At 37.4% G+C, this 24,921-nt stretch overlaps 1 protein-coding gene across 8 annotated transcripts in view; it reads right to left on the bottom strand.

Annotated features, from left to right (window-relative positions):
- The window catches only part of Fut8 (fucosyltransferase 8), a 409,437-nt gene that overhangs the window by 55,379 nt on the left and 329,137 nt on the right, over positions 1-24,921 (bottom strand). The gene's annotated exons all lie outside the window — the stretch shown is intronic.

Raw genomic sequence — 24,921 nt, forward strand, 5'->3', positions numbered from 1 at the left:
TGATTGCCTAATGTGATTTTCTTTGTAATTGTAAAGTTTACATTGTTCACTAATTTGTATGACCTGTTACTATATATCCCTCAGTATCTTAGTTCTTCATATAGCAAGTTGTTTTGTCTCGGGCTCTAATCTGAGAAGTGTCCTAAACTGGTTTGTCTCCCAGAGATGAAAGGAAGAGTTCCTTTAGAAACAGAAACTTTCTTTCTCCCACACAGCAAGAGAAAAGTTAATCAGTTTTCAATTTCCCTGAGTTGGAATAAGCAGTCAACAGATTTCAACTCTGAAATTATATTCCAGGGATAATCTGTTCAGTCGAGTAGAGCCCTACTTACAAAAATAAGATGGTGAGGGTATCTTTATGTACTTTTAAAATCACTCTGAAAGAAAAGTGAAGGGAAAATACAATATAGTCCTGTTCAGAAGAGGTACCTTTCATATTCAAACGTACACAATAGGCTGGCCTGTTTTACATTAAAGCAGAACCCACACTATCAAGAACTTACAGGGCTGGAGATTTAGCTCAGCAGCATAAGCACCTGCCTTGCAAGCAGGCGGTCGTGAGTTTGATCCCCGGTACAGATTTAAAAAAAAAAAGAAGAACCTCTTACAAAGTTAAAGCCCTTATCAATTTACCAGTCCTGTTCAAATTCTGCAAAACTTTGTCAGTACTGTTTCTATGACCAAGCACGGGACTTTGTGATTCTTTTCTTAAGAGTACAAACTCATGGAAGACTCCCCCAAAGTAATAATCAGAGCTTTGCTGATATAAGCACAAAAGATTGAGAGGAACAGAAAAGTGTGGTGTTATGCAGAAATGGAGAACTTCTATAATTTAATTTCTGTAAAGTATTATCCAAGGGCTCAGGAGTAAGGATTGTAGGCTAGTTGGTGATCCTTGCTTTTAGTAATACTAGAAATTAAAATTAAAGCAGAAATTTATAAAAAGTTTTAATTGTAAAGTTAAGAGGAAAGACAGGAGAGAACTCCAGCTGAGGTAACTGCAAGGGGCATGCTCATATAAGAGTTCAGACTTCTGGGCTCCCAAAAGCAAGAGACCAGCTTTTAATGATTAGCTGCTTGGATATGGGCTAGTGAATCATTAGCTCAGTCCTGGTTCCATAGTTCTGGCATCTTAATGGTTGGGGGATGATTTTTTTTTCCCAGGGGACCGAAAATGTAGGACAACTAAGTTTAGGACAGTGGCTGAAGATTTCTTAAGCATAGCTGGATGTCCCTGAATACTGCCCAATCTGGTGTTGCCAATCTTGAAAGAGGTGAACATACATTATTATTGAGCAAGATGAGTATGACTCTTGCCAGTTATGTGACTATTAGCAATAAACAAGGTAGAAATTTAACAGAAACAATTCAGTTACTTTTTCAGCATATTCAGACATGAGCCATAACTAACTACATTATACCAGGATAGTGGAACTTTAAAAACAAGGAACACTGAATATAATAGCTCGTATAATCAAAACTTTTAATTTTCCTAAACAATAAAAACAAGAAAAGATGATGTCTTAGTTTTTCTCATCGCTTAGGCGAAATGCCCAATGCCCAAAGTTAAAGGAATAAAGATTTATTTAGCTCACAGTTTGCAGATATTTCAGTTCATGGTTGGCTAGATCCAAGCCAGGGTGGCATGGCAGAGGCACATCACAGAGGAGAAACAGCTCGTGGTGAGCAAAAGGCACCAAAGCAGTGAGGTAGTAGAGTAGCAGCAGCAGCAAGTGACAGCCCAGCTCTTTCTGTCCATTATACTTTAGGCAAGCTACCTGCATATAGGGTGGGTGGCACTCACACACAGGATGGGCCTTCTCATTCATTATCCACACCCGGAACTAGGCCAACCAATCAGTGGACTCATTCAGTACTTACACAAACTCTTAATGAAGGCTGGGTGGAAGCCCTCTAGTCTTGTATTTTGTGTGCACCTAAAATTAGCACTCTATGGATGATACCAAGGTCTCCTGCCAGTTTGGGCAGTGAAGTAGTAGCCAGGCTTCTCCTCTTTTCAGAATTCTGTTGAACATTCTGAACCCAGTCCTAACAAACAAATTCTCTAGGTTGCCACCATTCTGAAACATACTCTGGGGCTTTCTTCTCAAAGCAAAATCTTTCATCTTTATAATTTTGAGGCTACAAAGGCTGGAGTCCTGCTGTCTTGTGATGTCCCGAGGCCATCTTTTCTACAGTTCTCTTTCTTCTCAGCAAAAAGTTCTCCTCTGCTCTTTCTGTCCACAGCTTTACTACAGCTTCCTTTCTTTCTGGCTGACCTCACAACATTTTAAATTATTGTAGGGGGCTCCCTGCTATGGACTTTCAACACAGATCTGGCTAAAAGCTCCTAATGATAGCCATGCCATCTAATGTTAGACTGTCTTGAAATTCCTTCAGCAAAAATAATTAGTCCACTGCCCATAATCTCAGTCTTAGGCAAAGTCTTTGGACATGAACAAAATATAGGCAAATTTTTTTACCAAGGCATAACACATATCATCTGGAATCCAACAGCCAATATGGTTCTTCTTCCCAGCAGAAATCTCCTGAACCTAGTCTTTACTGGTGGCATTTCTATCAGCATTCTGGTCTTCCGAGTTCTGACAAGTACAGTTTTAGGTAATCCAGGGCTGCTTTTTCAGATGGCATATCCAAACTTTCCCAAACTCTTCCCATAAAACAGTTCCACAACCTCCTGAATCACTTGGCCAGGTAATGTCACAGCAAAGACCCAGTCCCAGTACTAAAATCTCTCTTAGTTACTTGTTGCTAAGACAAAATATGCAACACCTCAAGTTAAAGAAGAAATGATTTATTTAGCTCACAGTTTGTAATGGGTTCAGTTCATAGTTGGCTGGCTCCAATGCAGGATGGCATGGCAGAGGTATATCATAAAGGAGAAATAGTTCATGGTGGGCAGAAGTCAGCAAAGCAGAGAAGTAGAGAAGCAGCAGCAACACGTGAGAGCAGCAACCCTCTTTCCATCCTTTGTTACATCCAGGCTAACCACCCTCAGGGTGGGTAGCATTCACAGCTAGCCTTTCCAGTTGTTGTAGTCAGGGATTTCAAGGAGAACAAGACAATTGTACAGGACACGTAATTTATAGTGTTATTAACAATGGTCACCCAAGGAGTCAAATACAAAAAAAGTGCAGGAAATCTACCCATACACTAAACATCTAGAGAATCTAGCAAGGGTCTGGATCTCATGGGAATACCCTGCATGAGTTCAGCAGGAGACCTACAGCCCATGAAAATTCACGTAAGTCTGTTTCACAGATCTGCACGGGGAAGGCCCCAAGGTCAGTGGTGGAAGCTAGAAAGTCTACACCAGCAGGATGAAAGGCTCTGTGCCAGTAGGCTCAGAGTTTTGTGCTGGAGCCAGAAAGAAACACTCAAAGTAAGGACCAGAGCTCCCCCAAAAAGTACCACAGTCATCCTCAGCAACAATGAACAATGAAGGCCTGAGCTCCTCCAACGATGGGAATAGTCAAGTTCTTATCAGAAAGCCAGTGTAACAAGCTCTTCCTGGAAACTGAGCAACACACCATCTTCTCCTCTGGAGCCAGGAAGCAACGCTCAATGGAAGGACTGGAATCTCCCAAAGGGAATCACGGTAATTCTCAGCAACAACAAGGCCCTGAGATCCTTTGATAATGAAAACAGCCAAGTTCATATCAGGGAAGAAGCTTGACAAACTCCTCATGGCAATAGGAGGATCAATAACATCAAACAACAGTATCAGCTTTTCCTCTCCAAACCTCCTTTTTATGCTGGCAACAATCCTCAGGTGGGCCACCTACACTCTGCACCATTCTGATTCAGTTCATCTGGTGTTTAAGCTGACCATCAGTTTTTAATCTACTATACCATTATTCAAACTAGAACTATACCAAACCAATCAATGAACTAATTTAGTAATCATACACCCTTAATAATTATATCACCTACTAATCACAGCATCACGCTCTCTGAAAACACCCACCTATGAATCCATGAGGCTTCAGGGGACATCTGGACACAGCCATAATAAACAGTAAACATAAAAATAAAAGTAAAACTTTTAAATTTTACTAAGAATGGATTGATATCTGAAATATTGTTGTTTTAAACATAAATGTTTGTTTCTGCTTGGTTTTTTAAAGGCAGGGTCTCACTATGTAGTTCAGGCTGGCCTTGAACTCACTTGTAGCCCAAGTTTGCTTCCAACTCTGGACAATGCTCCTGTCTCAGTCTTCTGAGTTCTGGTATTACAGATATGTAAACTATGCCTGGCCTAAACATAAAGATTCTGACATTATGAATCACAGTCAGAAATTTGATAATACATTATCAAAATGTGTTACATTTTGAATTCTTTTTAAAAAACATTTTCTTAGAACTGTCTCATTAGAAATGTTCTGTGTCAAAGATACATTTCTAATATAATTAGTTTATATCAAAAATATAAAACTTTTAGATAATTATGAAATTATGCCACCCCAATTATAAGTTACCAGCAGTTTCAAAAAATCATGTTATTGTTCATGTTAGTATCACAAACTATTAGGTCACATGTAGATAATCTACATTGTTCATCTAGAAAAGAACACATACTTGATGGAAAAGTCTGAAATCTTCACTGTTGAACATTGCAAAGTTTTTCTACAAAAACAAAATAATTTTTTTAAAGTCACATTGTAAGTACTAAATCAAACATTGGATGGTTAAAAAAATGCCTGTAAGCCTTTTTTAGTACCTCAATTTTTTTTTTTTAATTTTTATTTAAGGAGAAAAGAAAAGAAAGAAAAAAAAAACAGTGAAGGGGTACAAGTTATACAGATTTACAGAATAAAAAAATGCGCAGTAGGAAATCACTAGTTAATGGATTACATATTGCCATCTTAGAAATAATTGTTCAAGTCACAAAATTAAAGCTTGTAGAGTGGACATTCCACCAATGATACTGCAAACAGTTCTGTTCAATGATCCAATAAAACTCTGTGATATCATTTTCTATCTTATACTTTTAAATATACATGCAGTTATATAGTTTAGAGCACTTTCTTTTCCTCTCTTTTGTACAGTGACTATTACACATTTTGGGTTTCATTGCTCCCACGGTTCTTGTTGCTTTTTTGGAAGAGAGTAAAACCAAATGTGACGTAACAGAACAGAATCGGTCAAGTCAAAAGGGTGGACATAATAGATAATATAAATACATAATACAAGGTGATCAACAATGGTTACCCTAATGCCTCCCGCTATTTCTAATAGAATTGCCTATATCATTAGTTGTAATACAATTGAACAAAACCGTAAAGAATAAAACCGACAAAACCAAAACATTGGAGACATTGTAGGTCTTCAAAAGTAGATAAAAGTTAACGAGAATGGGCGTTGTAATGAATCTCATTATCTTCTCAGCTGATGCCTAAACTTTCGAACCTGATACTATCCAGCAAAACAGAATATAGGAACCTCAGTCAAAAACAAGATGGTGAGAGCAATACAGGGCTTCAAATCGAGATAATAGAAAGTCAAAGTGGGTTACTATATTATATCCTGCTATATTTTTCCCTGTAATTAAATGGGTAAAAATAAAAAAGTAAATAATGGAGTGGAGATTGAGAAAAAAAAAGAGGGCATAACAGCGAAACAGGGCAGATCAAAACATAACCATTTAAGCAGAACAGTGTTTCACCACCAGCTAATCCTGACCCAAAAATAGTTACCATATTGACTCCCTCCCTGAAGTCCTTGAGTACAACTTCATACACTGTAGCATTAAGTATATCAAAACAATGTATATCCATTTAAGAGAATAACAGCATTACAGAGCATTTAGAATCGACCAACAGAAAATGAACAATGGTCTCTGTATAATCTCCTTGTCTTTAAAAGGTTTTTTCTTATATTATCGTACATAGTAAAATCCAATAAGATACAACCTGTTTAGACCATTGGAGACAGAAGAACAAAAGCTAGATGAGACCTCAAAACAAGATGGTACCAAATCAGCATTACCTATTAAGATGTCATTTTCTCCAAAAAAAGCTGTTCCTATCATCCAATCTTCTCTGTCTCATTTCTGTTGAGCTCTTTTTCTGTCAGTAGCTGTCAGTTTGTCTTCTTCGTTTTGGTCTCTGCTCTATTCGTTGTGGCCTCCCCGCCCCTATTTCTGGGTTCTTTGTATTTTTCTTTTTTTAGAATATCCTGCAATACTTTCTGTAGGGTTGGATTGGTGGTTGCAAATTCCCCCAGTTCCTCTTTATCTTGGAAGCACCTCGTTTTTCCATCAATTTCCAGGGACAGTTGTGCAGGATATCTCAATCTTGGCTGTAGATTATTATCTTTCAAAGCTTGAATTATTTCTCCCCATGCTCTTCGTGATTTGATGGTTTGTGAAGAGAAATCTGCTGTAATTTTGATGGGTCTTCCCTTGTAAGTGATCTGTTTCTTGTCTCTTACAGCTTTTAATATTCTGTTCTTGTATTGAATTTCTGGAATTTTTATTATTATATGCCTGGGTGTTTCTCTGTTAGGGTTGTAGGTAGCTGGGGTCCTGTATGCCTCATACATTTGAGTATCTTTACCTTTTGCTAAATTAGGAAAATTCTCCTGGATTATTTCTGTGAGTAGCTTTTGTAGTTCACTTGTTTGTGTCCCTACTTCTTCTTTTATGTTCTTAATCCTTAAGTTATGGCTCCTCTTATCATCTTCTTGTCTTTGTATTATTGCTGTGTGTTTCTTTGTTATTTTTAAGAAGTTTTTCATTTCATTCTCCCATGTTTCAAGTCTGCCCTCCAATTCAGATAGTCTGTCCTTAGTTTCTTTCAAGCTGTTATGCCAGTCTTGGGTATATTTCTTGATTTCTTGATAGTCCCTTTGCACCTGCTTCACATACTCAATGCTTTCTCTGTTTTCTCCATCAAGCAATTCTCCCCTCTTTTTCTGTTCTTCCACTCCACCATCTGCTTTTTCCTGGGTGGTGCTTAGCATTTCTCTAACTATTCTGCATACTTCTAGCTTCAGGTCATTGATAACTTCATTCCTGAATTGGTCTATGAGGCTCTCTAAATGGCGCTTAATGTATATTGGTACAGTGTCCACTATTGCCTGATTCTCAGGATTGGGGGTCGAGGAGCCTTTTTTGTTGCTTCCCTTCCCCATATTTTCTGTTCCTTATAAAATGTAATCTTACACAGGAGGCCCGGCTTCCCTGCCTGTCAGCTACAGCTTGATCGAATTGCGCTGGCTAGTTGTTCCCGCTCACCGCTGCGCCCCAGGGAGTTGCGGAGGAGGCAGCCTACGCGGAAGTCGGTGGCTCCTCCGGGCCACCGTCAGGCTCTGGGATCTGGGCTAGGCCAGCCTAGGGAGTCCGCGAGCAGCGTCCCTCCGGCCAGGCACCTTTCACCAATCCCGTCCGAGAGGGAAATGCGCCGCTGCAGTTGCCACCGCGCCCTGCTCTTACAGGACTGCCCGCGCCCAGAAAATCCTCCGCTGGAGTCAGACTGCGGTAGGGAGTCAGTTCCTCGCTCACCTCGCCACCAGTCAGCCTTCCTTCCTGCCCGTCGCGTTTCCGAGACCGTTCCCAGACGCCCGTTCCCAGAGCTCGGGGGTTGCGTCTCTCCTTGCTGAGCCGCTGTAGAGGTAGCCGGCCGCCGCGCGGCGGGAAATCCAAGCCGCGGTTTCCAATGGCGCGGAGTCGAGTCTCCACACCGAGATTTTTCTGTTCCTATTTTAGCGCCAGGGCTGTATTCCAAGTTGGATTCTCTCAGCCCAGTTCGTTCCTGAGTCAGCAGAGCATATCTCTACTGGTTCGTATCTCCTTAGTCCGCATCATTCCTGGCCTCTGAGCCGAGCCTTTAGAGAGCGTTCAGCAGTTGCTGTTGTCTGTCCGCCATGTTCTCAGGAATCCACCTCAATTTTTTTTTTTAAAGACCATCTCAGTCTGCTCTTTAACTAATAGTATAGCCCAGACCAGCTTCAAACTCTGAGTGATCCTACTGCCTTGGCTTCTTTGGATCCGAACACCTCTCCCATAGCATCTCTTGAAAATGTTAGCTTTTAGGTCTTATAAACAAATCTATTAATAGACCCAGGTCAATTTACTCTTTCCAGCAAAAAGTTTTGCTTTTTTCCCCCCTTAAAACCAATTGTTAAATGAAATGTTCTTATATATCTTATTAACTTTAGGTATCTTAACATGATGAACAAATACTACCCTGAGTTACTTGGATACTTGCTTAAAGATCATTTTTCATTTGTTGACCAAAATTTGATAAAGTTTCTATTTTCAGGTATTTTATCCCTCTAGAATAGCTATCTGAAACTCTCCAGTCTCATAGTGACATTGTCTGAGCTATATAGTGTTTAGGCACATCTATAACAATGCAATTATATAATCATCATATAAACAATTTTGTTTGAGGACTCTAGTATGATAAAATCTTCCTCTAAAAATTTGTATTTTAGAGACTTGTACACCACTTGGAAAACATAAATGCATTTAATATGCAAAGAGATTAATAGCTATGTAGAAATCTTTTATACATAATTTAGTATTTACCTTTAAGATAAAATTTAGAACTTTTAACAGGTTTACATACTGTAACAGTACTGACAAGAGTCAAATGATTGACTCTAGGTCTCCCAGAATTTAGGAAATAATGTTAATGATCATAAACAGATTTATTATCCAATATAAAAGTAAATTTTTATATGTTAAAAAAAGTTTAGTCAAAGCCAATTAAGTTTTAAGTGCAAGATCAAATTTAAAGACATACCAAAATTTTTAATCATGTTATGTGTAATGTCTAGATGTAAACAGAGCACTTAACAGTTACTGTGTATGCATTAAACTTATGTAATCCTAACTTTATAAACTTAACATTAACTTAGATTTACAGATATTCTGTCACATATATTTTCCCAGATAATATATAACTTAAGATATGTTATGGCTAACAGCTGTTCATTTAATCAGTGATAAACTAATTAAAAACTTTAACAGGCCAAAATTTAAATAAATTTAAACTCCTAAAATGCAGTTTCCTACATAACCAAAAGCCTAATATCAGAAAGCAGAGGAAATTACCTTGATAAAACACAAACTTGTTTCTAAGGATAGTTTCAGCAAATTTTTATTGAAAGTGGATCAACTAGAAAACATCACTGTTTCAAACACAGTTCGGTTTCACATTATGTTGCATCTTCAGAATTTCTTATATTATATTTCTTACATTATATCTTCAGAATTTCTTAAACACACGAAACTATAAAAATTTCGAATACAGTGCACCTGAGAACAAGCTACCTCTGTCTCATCTGTAAATTAAGCTCCCTCTCTCAGACCTCCACTCTCAAGGAAGTGAAAATATTCACAGGCAGCATCTCTCAACATCAAACACAGGTAAATGGCTTGTATTCTCATGTAATTTGCCAGATAGGTGACTGGACAGACAGCAGAACACATACTGGGTCACCCATCTTAAACTCCTTTATCCCTTCTAACTGACAGACACATTCTGAGATCTTCTCCCTGCTCAGGACAGAAGTCATTCTGCCTGACAAGCTGGTTTATTCTGAAATGGTTGTTAGACTGGATATGCTCTGTTTTAAAATATTTTCCAGTACTTTCACTTGCTAGCAATTGACTGTTTTTTTCCTTCCACCAGCCCCCATGAGCTGACTTTGCTTCAGCTTGCAAACACTTAAGAAACATACAGGAATTTAACCAAGGATGGTGTGGCTTTGTGTTTCCCTCCATGGGGGAGCATTTTATCTTCCTAGCTTAGTTTTTTTGTACTTACTAGAGGCCTTGGGCAATGGAACAAAGAGTAAAATGTGTAAACTTCTGACTGGCTGTGCCTAAATTTTGATACAATGGGAAATATTTTAAAACTCAACAAGATTGTTTTACAAAATGACTAAAATCTATGAAAAATTAAAGGAAGGTGAAAAAACTTCAGGAAGCTCAAAGTGAGACCAAAAGGCACAGAAAGCGTTTCATGCCCTTGGGATGTAAATGTCTCACCTTGCTTCAGTTAAGAATTGCTTTATACAAGCAAGTTAGGATTCAAAATTACTTATGACTAAGAAAAAAATAATCAGGTCAATAGTATAACTTTTTCAAAGCTGGTAAGTGCCAGGCATGGTGGTATTCCAGACAGCTAAGCTAGGCAGAAATATTATACGCAGTCTAGGGCTGGGTCCTCCAGAGAGCCAGGACAAAGTTGAAACATCTCAATCTTGGCTACAAACATATCTGCTGGATATACTTTAAATACCAGGCCTAATGAAGCCCAGATAGACCTCAGTCATCCCAGTGGGTGACCAAGACCTAGGGAACATTATTTTCCAGAAAACATCTTTGTTTTTTCCATGCACCTTGTTAAGTTTCCTCATTTGGTCACTACTACCTAAGTGACTATTCTTGTATCCTTACTGGTTAATCATAGCTGTAACCCATGTCATATGCATGTGGGTAATGCTCCATAAAATTTTCCTGTAACGTGAGGTCCCCAGGAAATCCATTTGGGGTTCCTGCCTTTTAGAAACTATAGTTCTCTCTCAATAAACACCTTTCCTTTCTTAACTTCTGTTGTTCCTAAAATTCATTCTTCAATTTTTAGAGAACACAAACTTGGCATATCAGATATCTAACAGGTTGGGAATTATAGTATGTTCCTAATACATTTGGAGATTGTGATATCACCCCTGTAACAGTGGAATATGCCTATTACCCCAGCACTCAGGAGGTTGACACAGGATTGTTCAGAGTTCAAGGCCAGCCAGAACTACATAGGCAGACCCTGTAAATGCCAGGCATGTTGGTATAGACAGCTAAGCTAGGCAAAAATACAAAACAAATAAAACAAAACAAAAGCTGGCAAATGATAAATCTAAATAAAAGCTCCAGTCTTTGTTTTTATGTGTTTGTGTGCATGTGTGCACTGTATGTTGTCTCAATGTGTATACTTAAATTTGTAAACTGTTTACATGGAACTAAATTAATCTGAACATAAAGTGCTAACTAATTTAGAAATACCTTTTAGTGCACCCTGTAAGGCTCCAATCGAACCTGACTCTCCAAGCCCCCAACCTGCTTGTAGCAGAGGCACTACTCTCTACTCGCAGCAGGGGACTCAGCTCAGCAAGGAAGTAACTGCTAGCTTGTGGAATAGAGTGGCACAATTTGGGACTCTCCACAGGCTGTATGCTAATGCAACTAGAGAGAATCCTGGAAGTAGACTATTTGTTTTTCTTTTTCTTTTTTTGTTTTGTTTTAGTTTGTTTGTTTTTCTTTCTCCTTCATTTCTGTATGAGTGTGAGAGTGGCTCCTAACCTTTTCGTGGGTGTGGTTCTATTCTGTTCTGCTGTTTGTCTCTTTCATCTCTCTTTTCCTTTACTCTTTTGTACCAGTTTCCCCAAACTAGCAGGATCCATCTTCTTCCTCCAACCTTACTTGTAATCTCTTTTTTTTTCTTTTACTTTTCTATTTTCTCCTTAATTCATTTTAAATTTTAATCCCTAGGGCAAAATTGACACATTACAGAATTATATATTTTATATATAATTATTTGGTTTGTTTTACATTTTGATATATAACCACAAATGTAATTCATACACAGTTAAAAGTTACAAATTAAGGGTTAGCTTACTTTGTTGTTTTATAGGCTGTGTTTGATGCTATTGGTACCCCTACAGCCAAAATTGACATAACTGTTCTATAATTGACATAATTGTTCTGATAATTCATGACTGAGATTAACTAAAGGTCACAGAAAAAACAGTGGCACAGTGTCAAAGAACCAGGGACTGGACCAAATAAGCAACAACTTCTCATCTCCAACAAAACGAACAGACTCAAAACTGAAAAACTAGCCATATTAGAAGATACCTCAGAGAAGTAACCATCATCTAAGGGCCCTAAATATTACCAATAAAGCAACCTACGATAGGCAACTTACAAGCAACACCCTAGGAATTAAACTAAAAAAAGGAAAGAAATGAGAAGACACTTAAAACAAGATACAACCCTAGACATCCAGTTCACTAAAGGCAAACCCAGGGGGTTATGAGGTGGGACAATCCAAAAGACCCCCACAAGGTGTCTCGGAAGTGTAAAAAACAAAGCAATTGAATGAGTCTCTGGAAAAAATGAAATTAAAAATTATCTCTCAAATAACTACAGGCGTTACCAAAATATACACCATGCTTGGTGATGTTAGAGCAAACAGAGAGAGAGAGAGAGAGAGAGAGAGAGAGAGAGAGAGAGAGAGAGAGAGAAGCTTAAGGAAATTATTGAAGCACAGCATAGGAAAGAAATGGAATCCATAAAGCAGATGCAGGCAGATATCCAGGAGAATAAAAAATCTGTTGAAAGTATTCAAAGCACAATAGGCCAATGTAAGCTCAGGATCTCAGAGATTGAAGACAGGCTTGCAGTTAGTCACCAGGAAAAGAAAGATCTCTCAGAACTAGCAAGGGACCATGAGAAATAAATCCAGAAGCTGCTAGATGGGACAAAGAAGAATAATTTCTGATTAATTGGAGCCAATGAACAAGCAGGAGATACCACAAATGACATTTAAAAATGTTTACAGATATCAAGACAGAAAACTTTCCTAGTAGAGAAAAAGAATTTGACATACAAATAAATGAGGCATACAGAACTCCAATTAGCAATGATCAAAAAAAAAATCTACAGCTAGGAATATCATAGTCAAAATTCCAGAAATTCAACACAAGAATAGAATCTTAAAAGCTGTTAGGAAAAGAAACAAATCACCTTTAAAGAAAAACCCATCAGAATCACAGCTGACTTTTCAGCACAAACTCTCAAGTCAAGGAGAACTTGGAGTGAAGTACTCCAAGTTCAAAAGGAAAACAACTTTCAACCCAGATTGATGTATCTTGCAAAGCTGTCTTTTGAAACTGATGGAGAAATAATATACCTCCATGACAAAGAACATCTAAGGAAATTTATGACCACCAAACCATAACTCCAAAATGTTCTGAAGGACATTCTAAAAAGATATAATAAGGACTACAGCTCCATGAACCCCAATAGAAGGAATCTACCAGGGAAGGCAAACAAGAGGGAAGAAAAAAACAGGTGGTTTTTTCCCCCAATAACAGGAAAATCATGACAAGGATAAGTCAATACATATCAGTTATAACCATCAATGTTAATGGCCTCAATGCACCAGTCAAGAAACAGACTGGCAGAATGGATCAAGAGAGATAGAGAGGGTCACTATATCCTCATGAAGGGAACAATTCAAGAGGAAGAGATAACAATCATAAACATATATGCAACAAATACCAGTGCACCCGACTATATAAAACAATTACTAATGGATATGAAAAATCAAATGAGCCCTAATACAATTGTACTAGGAGACCTCAATACCCCACTGTCACAAAAAGATCAACTAAACAAAAAATCAACAATGAAATATTAGAACTAAATAAAACAAAATGGATTTAATAAATGTCTATAAAGTGTTCCACCACACAACATCAGAATACATATCCTTCTCAGGTGCACGTGGGACTCTCCAAAATAGACCATAAACTAGCTCATAGAACATGTTTAAGTAAATGTAAAGGAAATGAAATTTCCCATGTATACTATCAGACCATAGTGCAATGAAAATAGAAATCCATGCCAAAGAAAACCACAAATACTTCATAAATGCATGGAAATTAAATAGCACCTACTGAACAACCAATGGTTCACAGATGAAATTAAAGAAGAAATTAGACAGGTTCTACAGTTAAATGATAATGACAATACAATATACCAGAACTTATGAGACACAGTGAAAACAGTCGTAAGAGGAAAACTTATAGCAATAAATACCCGTATCAGGAAAACAGAGCAAGCGCTTGCAACCAACTTAATGCTGAACTTTGAACTTCTAGAAAAAGAAGAGCAGGCTAAACCAAAAGCTCATACAAGGGAGGACATTACAAAGATCAGAGCAGAAATGAACACACTGGAGACAAAAAAAAAAAAAAAAAAAAATACAAACAACAATGAATCAAAGAGTTGGTTCTTTTTGAAAGATCAAATAAAATTCACAAACCCTTAGTCAACCTTATCAAAAAAAGTCAAATTGATGTGATTAGGTATGAAAAGGGTGAAATCACAACAGATCCTGCAGAAACTCAGAAAATTACCTATACCTACTTTGAAAACTTGTATTCTAATAAATTGGAAAATACAGAAAAAATGAGAAGATTCCTAGACACATATGAATTAGTAGAGCTGAAACAAGAAGACATAAAAATCCTAAATAAACCAATATCAATAAATGCAACCAAAGACGTAATTAAAAATCCATCAACCAAGAAAAGCCCAGGCCCTGATGGATTCACTGCTGAATTCTATGAGAAATTTATTGAAGACCTAACACCTCTACTTCTCAAATGCTCTAATAAAACTGAAAGGGAAGCAGTAATCCCACAGTCATTCCTAGGCAAATAATATTGATTCCAAAACCAGAGAAGGACACAAATAGGAAAGAGAATTACAAGGCAGTCTCCCTAATGTACCCTGATGCAAAAATCCTCAATTAAGATGCTGGCAAAAAGACTGCAGCAAATCATCAAAAAGACTGTACACCATGATCAAGTGGAATCCATCCCAGGAATGCAGGGATGGTTAAACATATATAAATCCATAAATGTAATATACCATATTAACAGAGTCAAGGACAAAAATCGTATGACCATCTCAATAGAAGCAGAAAAGCTTTTGACAAAGTCCAACACCCATTTTTGACAAAAATCCTATAGGAAATTGGAATGGATGGTCTTTATCTCAATCTGATAAAAACCATCTATGACAAACCAACAGCCAACATCATACTAAATGGACAAAAAACTTTAGAGTAAAAGCTTTCACTCCAAAATCAGAAGCAAGACAAGGATGTCCACTGTCTACACTCTTAATCAAAATAGTCCTGGAAACTTTAGGTAAAGCAATTAGACAAGAGAACGAAATAAAAGGAATAAAGATAGGAAAGGCATAAAGCTAAATTATCATTATTTGCAGATGACATGATAGTCTATTTTGAAGACTCCAAAAGCTCCACCAAAAGGCTTCTAGACTTAATAAGCAAATTCAGTAATGTAGCTGGTTACAAAGTCAACATTCAAAAATACAGCCTTCCTGTACACAAATAACAAACTTACTGAATGACAAATCAGGGAAATAATATCTTTTACAATAGCATCCAAAAAAAAAAAAAAAAAAAAAAAGAAAGAAATACCTAGGAATCAATGTAACCAAGGATATAAAAGACCTCTACATTGAAAACTACAGTACTCTGAAGAGGATATTAGAAAATGGAGAGATATCCTGTGCTCTTGGGTAGGAACCAACCAATACAGTGAAAATGTCCATACTTCCAAAACTGTTACACAGATTCAGTGCAAGCCCAATCAAAATTCCAATAGCATATATCATGGAATTAGAGAAAACAATCCTAAAGTTCATCAGGAACCAGAAGAAACCTACAATAGCAAAGGCAATCCTGGGTAACAAAGACAAGAGAGGGGCATCATAATCCCTGTCTTGAAATTATACTATAAAGCTACTGTGATAAAAAAAAGTGTGCTACTGAAAAAAAAAAAAAAAAAAAAACCAGACCCAAAGATCAATGGAACAGATTAGAAGATGCAGAAACAACTCTAGATGCTAAGCCACCTTATCTTTGACAAAGGTGCCCAATACATTCACTGGAAGAAAGAAAGCCTCTTTAATAAATGGGGCTAGAAAAACTGGCTCTACACATGCTAAAGATTAAAGCTGGGCCCATATCTTTCACTCGGTTCTAAACTAAAACAGGAATGAATCAAGAATCTTAATATTACAGTTCATCCATTCATCAGTCCTTGAACATCCATTCATCAATCATTGAACATTTACTTAAATTTTGATATTCTAAATAGATATGAATCACCTTGGTGGAGGATCAAACCCTCCCCAGTCCATTCCTTCTGAGAAAGTCCCTGTTACATCCAAGTATGCTTGCTACATCATTTGCTTTCCCATTTGATCCCCATTTAATCATTATTACCTAAGTGACTATATAGTATTTACATATTTATTAGCTAACTATTGTTTGGTCCTACCTTATGGCCACCTCACCTCATGGTTTTACTCTGTAAAACTCCCTTAAGAAGTAGGTTCACTGGCCTCCTATCACTCCTATTCACTTGGGACTCCTCCTCTCTCTTAGACAGGCTTTCTTTCTCTCAATACTTCCTACTTAACCCGTCACGCCTAGAATTCATTCTTTCATTTTAGAGAACACAAATGGTGTATCAGACATCTAGCAGGTTGGGAGTTATATCTCAAATACATTATTTAGATTATTTGGAGATTCTGTATCCTCCCTATATCATAGATATTGTATCACAATTATCGTGTGTTAGTGTATGTGTGATTTCTGGGTTAATGTGCTGCATTTACATCTATATATGGCATTTTCAGTTTTCTAGGATATAAAATAACTGCTGGCTAGCAAATGTTTAGAAATATACATAAAACTATGTACTAAGTGTAGAAATAGACTGAGTTCTAAAGTTTATGATTGCTTAAAACATTAAAATAAATGACTAGGTATTAATAAAATGCTTAAACTCAAAAAGTTTAATTTTTAGTTGGTGTTTCTTGCATTATCTCTGGCCTAAAGTAGGCTAAAAGAAATATAGTACTGTAAGATAATTTTTTTCAAATACTGGTGAGCTGTAAGTGAGACGGCATCATTTTATAACACAAAGATAGTTTAGTTAGCTTATGAATAGGCAGCTAGCAAAAAAAGGGGCCGTCAGGGGTTAGGATAATCAGTGCACTGATAGGAATTAAAGTAAAAATAGGCAGGGAAACTGGAATTTTGACTTGAAAAAAAGTTTGTGGGAACCACTCACACTGCTTCAAAGCTCACAGGCATCTCAGAACACCAGAGTATATGACCCCGTTTGTGAAGTGCAGGCACACAGTGGGACACAATTATGTAACTATGACTTAGCACAGATGAACACACATGTGCTGATTACAGTACTATGTAGAATGTACATATGAGATAACAATTTCTATAAGAATTATACGATATACGATCCCCGGTGCCGATAAAAAGGAAAACGACAAAAAAAAAAAAAAAAAAAAAAAAAGAATTATATGATACAGATGCAGGCTACCCTCTGCTCTGCTCCACGCTGCCTGCTGTTGTTGCTGATGTCTCATATATGTGTGTTCTAAACCAAGGGGCTCTCACCCTTGAAAATCTCCCTCTGGCCCCAGAGCGGGATGACAGTTTTTCAGGTGAAATGGAATGCAACCCTTCCCAACACCCAGGGCAGAGTTTTAAGGAACTTAGAAAGAACTGGTTTTCTTTTAAAGTCAGTTTCCTTTAAACTGCATGCTGAGGAACTGGCTTACAGAGTAACTCTCCTCTGGTCATTTTAAAGCCACTGAACCACTGTGATAGGCAGCTAGGAGACAGCTGAGCAAACTACTCTGCTCCGCTTATCCATAAAAGGTTTTAGACAAGTGTCCAGATCGTCTCAGGACCGCTCCAAACTGGGAGCTTTTCTTCTTACTTCCAATTAACACTTTCAACTCCCTCTTGTTCATTTCATTATTCGACTTTGTGAGGCAATGGTTCACTTTCACATGGTAAATAGCTGTATCATAATGATATAAAAGTTATGTTTTTGTTATATACAGACCATATATCTTAGTGATTGAGTAAAACATTTCTGACTGAAGATAAGATTTTTCTAAGGAAAAACATTTTTAGGTAAAAAAGATTTAAAATGTAATATACAGAGATAAAGGCAGAATCTCTAGTTCTTTATTTAAATGACCAGACTTTCTTAAAATATGGATATAGCCTTGGTGAAATTTATGAAAGAACAAATTGAAGAAACAAAAGATTTTTTTTTTGTCTTGAGATATGGTCTTGCTATATATATATTTCAGGCTGATCTTGAACATACTCTTCAACTCAGGCTAAACATGATCTCATTATGCAGATTATGTTAGCCTTGAAATGATGGAGATCCTCCTGCCTCAGCCTCCTGAATGCTAGAATTACAGGTGTGCACCACCATTCCTGGCAAAGATTTTATTTTCTTCAATAACATCTTGTGTTCTTCACTTGCTTTTGTTAGGTTTTGACTGTTTAGGGAAATGAAATTTTAGAGTTGGGTTTACTCAGGCACTGGCTCAAAGTCTTTTTTTAAAATAAAGTTTTGTTTTATAATTCTAGTTAAATGAACCACTATTTCATGGAATATACCATATTTTAAGAAGTCTAATAGTTCTAGTATAATGCAGTCAATCCTGATTGTCTTAACATGCTTTAAAGACATGTGCTGAGCTACTATCTTATGTATTGCTTATAGTCATTTAGCTGGTAAAAGCCATGTTCATCTTAAATTAGTTACAACCTTTATTCATCCCTACCTCAAAATGCATTTGGGTTAAAAATTTCAACAAAAAAATATGTAAAAGACTGGCTAAATTAAAGAAATTTTCTTGGCTGCACTGGATGTAAACAGTGTTAACATGTAACATATGTTACCAGAAAAGGCATTAATTTTTTGTCTGATTCAAATTTTTTGTAGTTCTGCTGTGTGTCCCTAAGAAGTTCTAAAGGTGCTGTCACTATTTAAAACAAACAAACAAAAAAATACAAGACAAATGCAGCCTAATTACTGAACTATAAGTTTTGGTGTCTGGCAATGATTAAGTGAGGTGCTTTCTCTTAAATGGCAATTGACATTGGTTTGTAGAAAAATGCAACTAAAAAATAGGCTTAATGTACCTTTCTGACAGAAGTAAACTCATTTCTCAAAATAGGTTGGTTTAACTTGGTTATTATGCTTCTTAGTTCAAATATACTACTCACTGGGTTGGCTTTACTCTTATTAATTTGTTTTACATTTTACTTTCACACATTGTGCCTGTTGTATTGCATGCCAATGTGAATGTCTTAAGGTGCGACTGCTTATAGAATAAATGAGATTAAACTTCACAATGGATTTTTAGGTAAATGTAGGCCAAAAACCACTTCTTCAACTGAGCATGGTAGTGGCACACCTTAATCCCAGTCCTCAGGAGACTGAAGCAGGAGGATTACTACCAGGTCAAGGCCAGCCTGGGCTACAGAGCAAGACCTCATCTCAACAAAACAAAACAAAACAAAACCCAAACAAAATGGAACCAAACAAGGGCTACTCTTTTTAAGCCTCTGTATTGCTCAAATTCTATGAAAAGGGGTTTTAACACTGACTGAAATATTTTTTTTTTAATTTAAGGAGAAAAAGAAAAAAAAAATAGAAAAAGGCTACAAGTTATACAGAATTTCAGAAAACATAAACAGTAGGAAATCACTAGTTAATAGATTACATACTGTTATCTTAGAAATAGTTGTTCAAGTTACAAAATTAAAGCATATAAAGTGGACTTTCAAACAGTGAGACTGGAAACAGTTGTTCAATGATCCAACAAAACTCAGTAATATGGTTATCTATCTTATACACTTAAATATATATGCAGTTATATTCTTTAGAGCACTTTCTTTTCCTTTCTTTTGTACAATGACAATTACACATTTTGGGTTTTATTACTCCTACAGTTCTTATTACTTTTTTTTGAAGACAGTAAAACCAAATGTGCCATAACAGAACAGAGTCAGTCAAATCAAAAAGATGGGCATAATATATAATGTAAAAACAATATACTAGGTGATCAACAATGGTTACCATACTGCCTCTTCCTATCTTAAAAAGAATTGCCTATATCATCAGTTATAATAAAATTGAACAAAACAGTAAAGAATAAAACCAAAACACTGGAGACATTACAGGACTTTAAAAGAAGATAATAATTAACCAGGATGGGCGTCATAATGAATCTTATTGTCTTCACAGTTTTGCCTATACTTTTGAACTTGGTACTATCAAGCGAAGCAGAATAGACGAAAATCAGTCAAAGCAAGATGGTGAGGGCTATACAGGGTTTCAAATCAAGTTAATAGGGAATCAAAGTGGGTTACTATAATGTACCCTGCTTCTTTTTATTTTTCCCTTAAAAGGATAAAAATAAAAAAGTAAACAATTAAAAAAAAAAGGAGATTGAGATAAAAGAGGGCATAACAACAAATCAGCGCAGGTCAAAGCATAACCATTTAAGCAAAATAGTGTTTCACCACAAGATATCCTGACATAAAAGTAGTTACCATAGTCTCTTTCCTTGAAATCTTTTGAGTATAACTTCGTATACTGTAGCACCAAACGTATCAAGACAATGTAAAACCATTCAAGAGAATGACAGTATTACAGGGTATTTAGAACCAACTATCAGAAAATGAACAATGGTTTCTGTATAATCCCCTTGTCTATAAAAGTTTTTGCTTATATTATCACATATAATAAAATCCAATAAGATACAACCTGTTAAGACCGATGGTGACAGAAGAATAAAAGCTTGATGGGACTTCAAAGCAAGATGATACTAAATCAGCATAGCTATTATGATATCTTGTTTTCTCCAAAATAGCTGTTCCTACCATCCAATCTTCTCTGCCTCATTTCTGTTGAGCTCTTTTTCTGTCGTTTGTTGTCAGTTTGTCTTCTTCATTTCGCTTTCTGCTCCATTCATTGTGGCCTCTCTGCAACTGTTTCTGAAGTCTTGGTATTTTTCTTTTTTAGAATATCCTGCAGTATTCTCTGTAGAGCTGAATTGGTGGTTGCAAATTCCCCTAGTTCCTCTTTATCCTGGAAGCACCTTGTTTTTCCATCAATTTCTAGGGACAGTTGTGCAGGATATATCAATCTTGGCTGGAGGTTATTATCTTTCAAAGCTTGAATTATTTCCCCCCACACTCTTCGTGATTTGATGCTTTGTGCCGAGAAGTCTGCTGTAATTCTGATGGGTGTTCCCTTGTAAGTGATCTGTTTCTTGTCTCTGACGGCTTTTAGTATTCTGTTCTTATATTGGATGTCTGGAATTTTGATTATTATATGCCTGGGTGTAGCTCTGTTTGGGTTGTAGGTGGCTAGAGTCCTGTATGCCTCATATATCTGAGTATCTTTACCATTTGCTAAATTAGGGAAATTCTCTTGGATTATTTCTGTGAATAGCTTTTGTAGTCCATTTTTCTGTGTCCCTACGTCTTCTTTTATGTTCTTAATTCTTAAGTTATAGATCCTCTTATCATCTTCTAGCCTTTGTATTATTGCTGTTTGTTTTCCTGTTATTTTTAAGAAGTTTTTCATTTCATGCTCCCATATTACAAATCTGCCCTCCAATTCAGATAATCTATTCTTAGTTTCTTTCAAGGTGTTATGCCAGCTTTCGATAGAGTTTTTAGTTTCCTGGTAATCTCTTTCAACCTGCTTCACGTATTCTATGTTTTCTCTATTTTCTCCATCACGCAATTCTCCCCTTTTTTTCTGTTCTTCCATTCCACCATCTGTTTTTTCTTAGGTGGTGATTAGCATTTCTCTAAGTATTCTACTTATATCTTGCTTTATTTCGTTAAATACTTCATTTTTAAACTCGTCTATTAGGCTCTGGAGATATCGCTTTATGTCTATTGGTGCCGTGTCTGATATTGCATGTTTTCTGTCTTCCTTTGCATTTCCCTTTCCTGGATCAGTGTTCTCAGGATTGGGGACTGAGGACCTTTCTTGTTGCTTCCTCTTCCCATACTTTTTGTTCCTTCCATACAAGCGAATGTAGGAGGCCCAATTTTTTTCTCTTTGTCAGTTACAGTTTGTTTGAATTGCGCTGGCTAGGTGTTCCTGCCCATTGCAGTGTACTAGGGAGACACAGACCTGGGCAGCCTCTGCTGGGCCCCCCTCTCAGGTCAACCTACTGAAGGCTTCACTGCTATGATGCACCTCCAAGCACTGGGACCTGGTTTGGGCTAGCCTACAGGGTCTTAGTTAGCGGCGTCATGCAGGCCAGGCACTCCCCACCAATCCCACTTGAGAGGGGAATATGCGGCTAATGCCACTGCAGTGTCCTGTTCTGGCAAGTCTGCCCGGTCCCAGTATGTTCTTTGCTGGAGCCTACTACTCTATGAAAGGGTCCCCATTCAGCTCACTCACCGGAAGTCAATGTAGGGCTCCCTGCTAGTCCTGCTCTCAACTCTGTTTGCAGATTCCCGCTCTAAAAGCTTTCGCGCATCTCTTTCCCTGCCCTGCAGATTTGGATGCAGCAGCAGCAGCAGGAAATTCAAATCGCGGCTTCCAGTGGTACGGGTTCTAGCTTCCCGTGCTGAGATTTTATCTGTTCCTGTTATAGCACCAGGATTTCTAGTTGGTTTCTCTTAGCTTAGTTCATTCCTGGGTCGGCAGGGTGTATCTCCCCTTGCTTAGGACTCCTTGTACTGCACCATTCCTGGATTTTCAGCGGGGTATCTCAGAGAGCCTCTGTAGCTGCTGCTATCTATCCACCATGTTCTCCTGGAAGTCCCCCTGACTCCAATATTTTATCTTTCCTTTCAAAGTGTGATTTGATCTGAGAGACCACTGGAAAAGTTATCCTGAACTCCACCATAGGTGACTCATTGAAACTGCTTTCAGAAAAAAAAGAAAATACATTCAGAGACAAGGGGATAAAGTTGTCAGGATCAAAAAGAGTCACCAGTGTCATCCCCGCCAAAAAACAAACAGGGTCACATAAGTTACAGAAAATATAGGGGTTTGACACAGGATTGCCAAAAACACAAAAATCTCTTCTGACACCATTACCAGATAACTCCTTCTTTGGTTCCCTTTTGTATTTGGCTCCAGTCTTTAATGGTACTTTTTCAAGCTTAATTATCCTGGCTCCTCTGACCTACACTTCAGCTGTGTTTAATGAAATTTACACACCAATTCAGCAATAGATAGCCAGATGACACTGCACCCAAAATCTCTCAAGATTGAGGGATATACACAACTTGGGGTGGGAGGGCATGAGCTAAGAGGTTAACATGGATCGTTAAAAACTATTTTTGCTTGTTTTTGTTGTCTTAAAGATAAACTGCTTCTCTAGTTCCTCCTGCTTTTCCCCCTACTCCCAGTCCAGATGCCCTGGAGGATTAATTTCCAGCCCTCTGGGCCAAACCTTAGCTAAATCCACCTGTGGCTCTTTCTCCCCCACCTCTAAACTGGAGTACTTTTATGCACACAAGTGGGGTTGGACTAGCTGCCCTACCAGTTTGGTCAAACTGGAAATTTCCCTTTTTGTTTGGCTTTTCTCTTCCCAGATGGTAGGTAGGCAGGCAAACCCAGAGAAGCTGGACTCAGATTTAGGTCTAAGTGGACTTCTCCCAAGAACTCAAGCAGGTTTTCAGTGATGGCCTAAACCTGATGTCAGCCTAAAGTGGTGAATCTCAGTCCTTCTTAGGACCTGTATGTAGATGTTGTTGCTAGAAAGTTGGACATCAGAAAAGGACATAGACGCTAACAAGCGCTCACTATTGTGGCTTTGCTCATGATAGCCTATCCTGCTTCCTCTTGTACTTTTATATTGCTTTTTCCTGCTTTAGCTCAAGCTTGTTCTGCAGAGCAAGTTTTCCCCTCACTCTTCATTTTTACTTTTTCAGATCAACTTTGCTATTGTTTTGCACTTGTTTTATCCAATTCTTTGTTCTAGACAAGAGCCTGGAAAACCAACCCTCGAAGGAGATGAAGCACCAAGAAAACTGGTAACATTTAACTTGCAAGCCACTTTTAAAAGCAACTATCCAGTAAGATAAATCCTGCTTATAGCAATACAGATATATAAAGAGTCTTTCACATAGTTTTCAATAAGTTTTTTCCTTCAAAACACTTTTTAGATGAACCAAATTATTGCAAAGATAGAATAGAATGTTCTTATATATCTCACAACTCATTTCCCCTATTAATTACATTTTACATTGGTCTTTCCGTTCTTCTTAAGGAAAAAAAAAAGTGAGGTAACTTAATTATTGTACTATTGGATCTTTAGTTCTAAAACCACAGATCTTTTATTTAAAAGAAAACTCCTAGCTGCATGGTAAAAAATAAAAGCATATCTACTATATAGAGAAGAGCTTAATTAGAACCACAAGGTTTTGAACACAAAAGTGAGATTAAAGACAGGAAAAGTCAATTTATGAAAGAGGCTTACTCTGTGAGGATTAGTGTATCTCAAATGGAGTTTAGAGAATACATTACCTTCCCCCCCATTATATCATAGATAATATAAAGAAAGTGGAAAACATCCATTATGCTTGGTTCTGAGATTAAGAAGTTCTCTACTGTACTGTGGTATATGCCTGTAATCCCCTACACTGGGAGGCTGATGCAGGAGGATCACTGTGAGTTTGAAGCCAGCCTGGTCTACAAAGTGAGTTAAGGTCAGTCTAAACTGCGTAGTAAAACCCTATCTCGGGGCTGGGGATTTAGCTCAGCGGCATAAGCACCTGCCCTGCAAGCAGGCAGTCATGAGTTCGATCCCTGGTACCAATAAAAACAAAAAAGACAAAACAAACAAACAAACAAACAAAAAACCCTATCTCAAAGACATACACACACACAAGTTCTCCACATATAAAGGTAATCAATGGGACACTACAAGGCAGAGTGACAAGATGAGAAACAATGGCTAGGATCATACTAAATGAAACACTAAAAGAGCTCCACACAATAGTTTAACTTCTCTCCTTTTTGCACCAAAATATTCCTATTTAGAAGTATACAAAATTTAAAAGATATTGTTTACAAAAACATCCAGAAAACCAGAGGACAGTTAAGTAACAGAAAAGAGTGCACATAAGATTAGGCTCGCCAGAATAAAGATGTAGAAAAAGATAGATATTTCTAAGGTAAATGGGGAAGATTATTTTCTTTTAAAAAGCAACAATTCTGAGATGGACAGGGATTTATTCTGAC

Source organism: Cavia porcellus, unplaced genomic scaffold (genome assembly GCF_034190915.1).
Source record: "Cavia porcellus strain 051 isolate PalLab524CR breed Dunkin Hartley unplaced genomic scaffold, mCavPor4.1 scaffold_31, whole genome shotgun sequence".
NCBI lineage: Eukaryota > Metazoa > Chordata > Mammalia > Rodentia > Caviidae > Cavia > Cavia porcellus.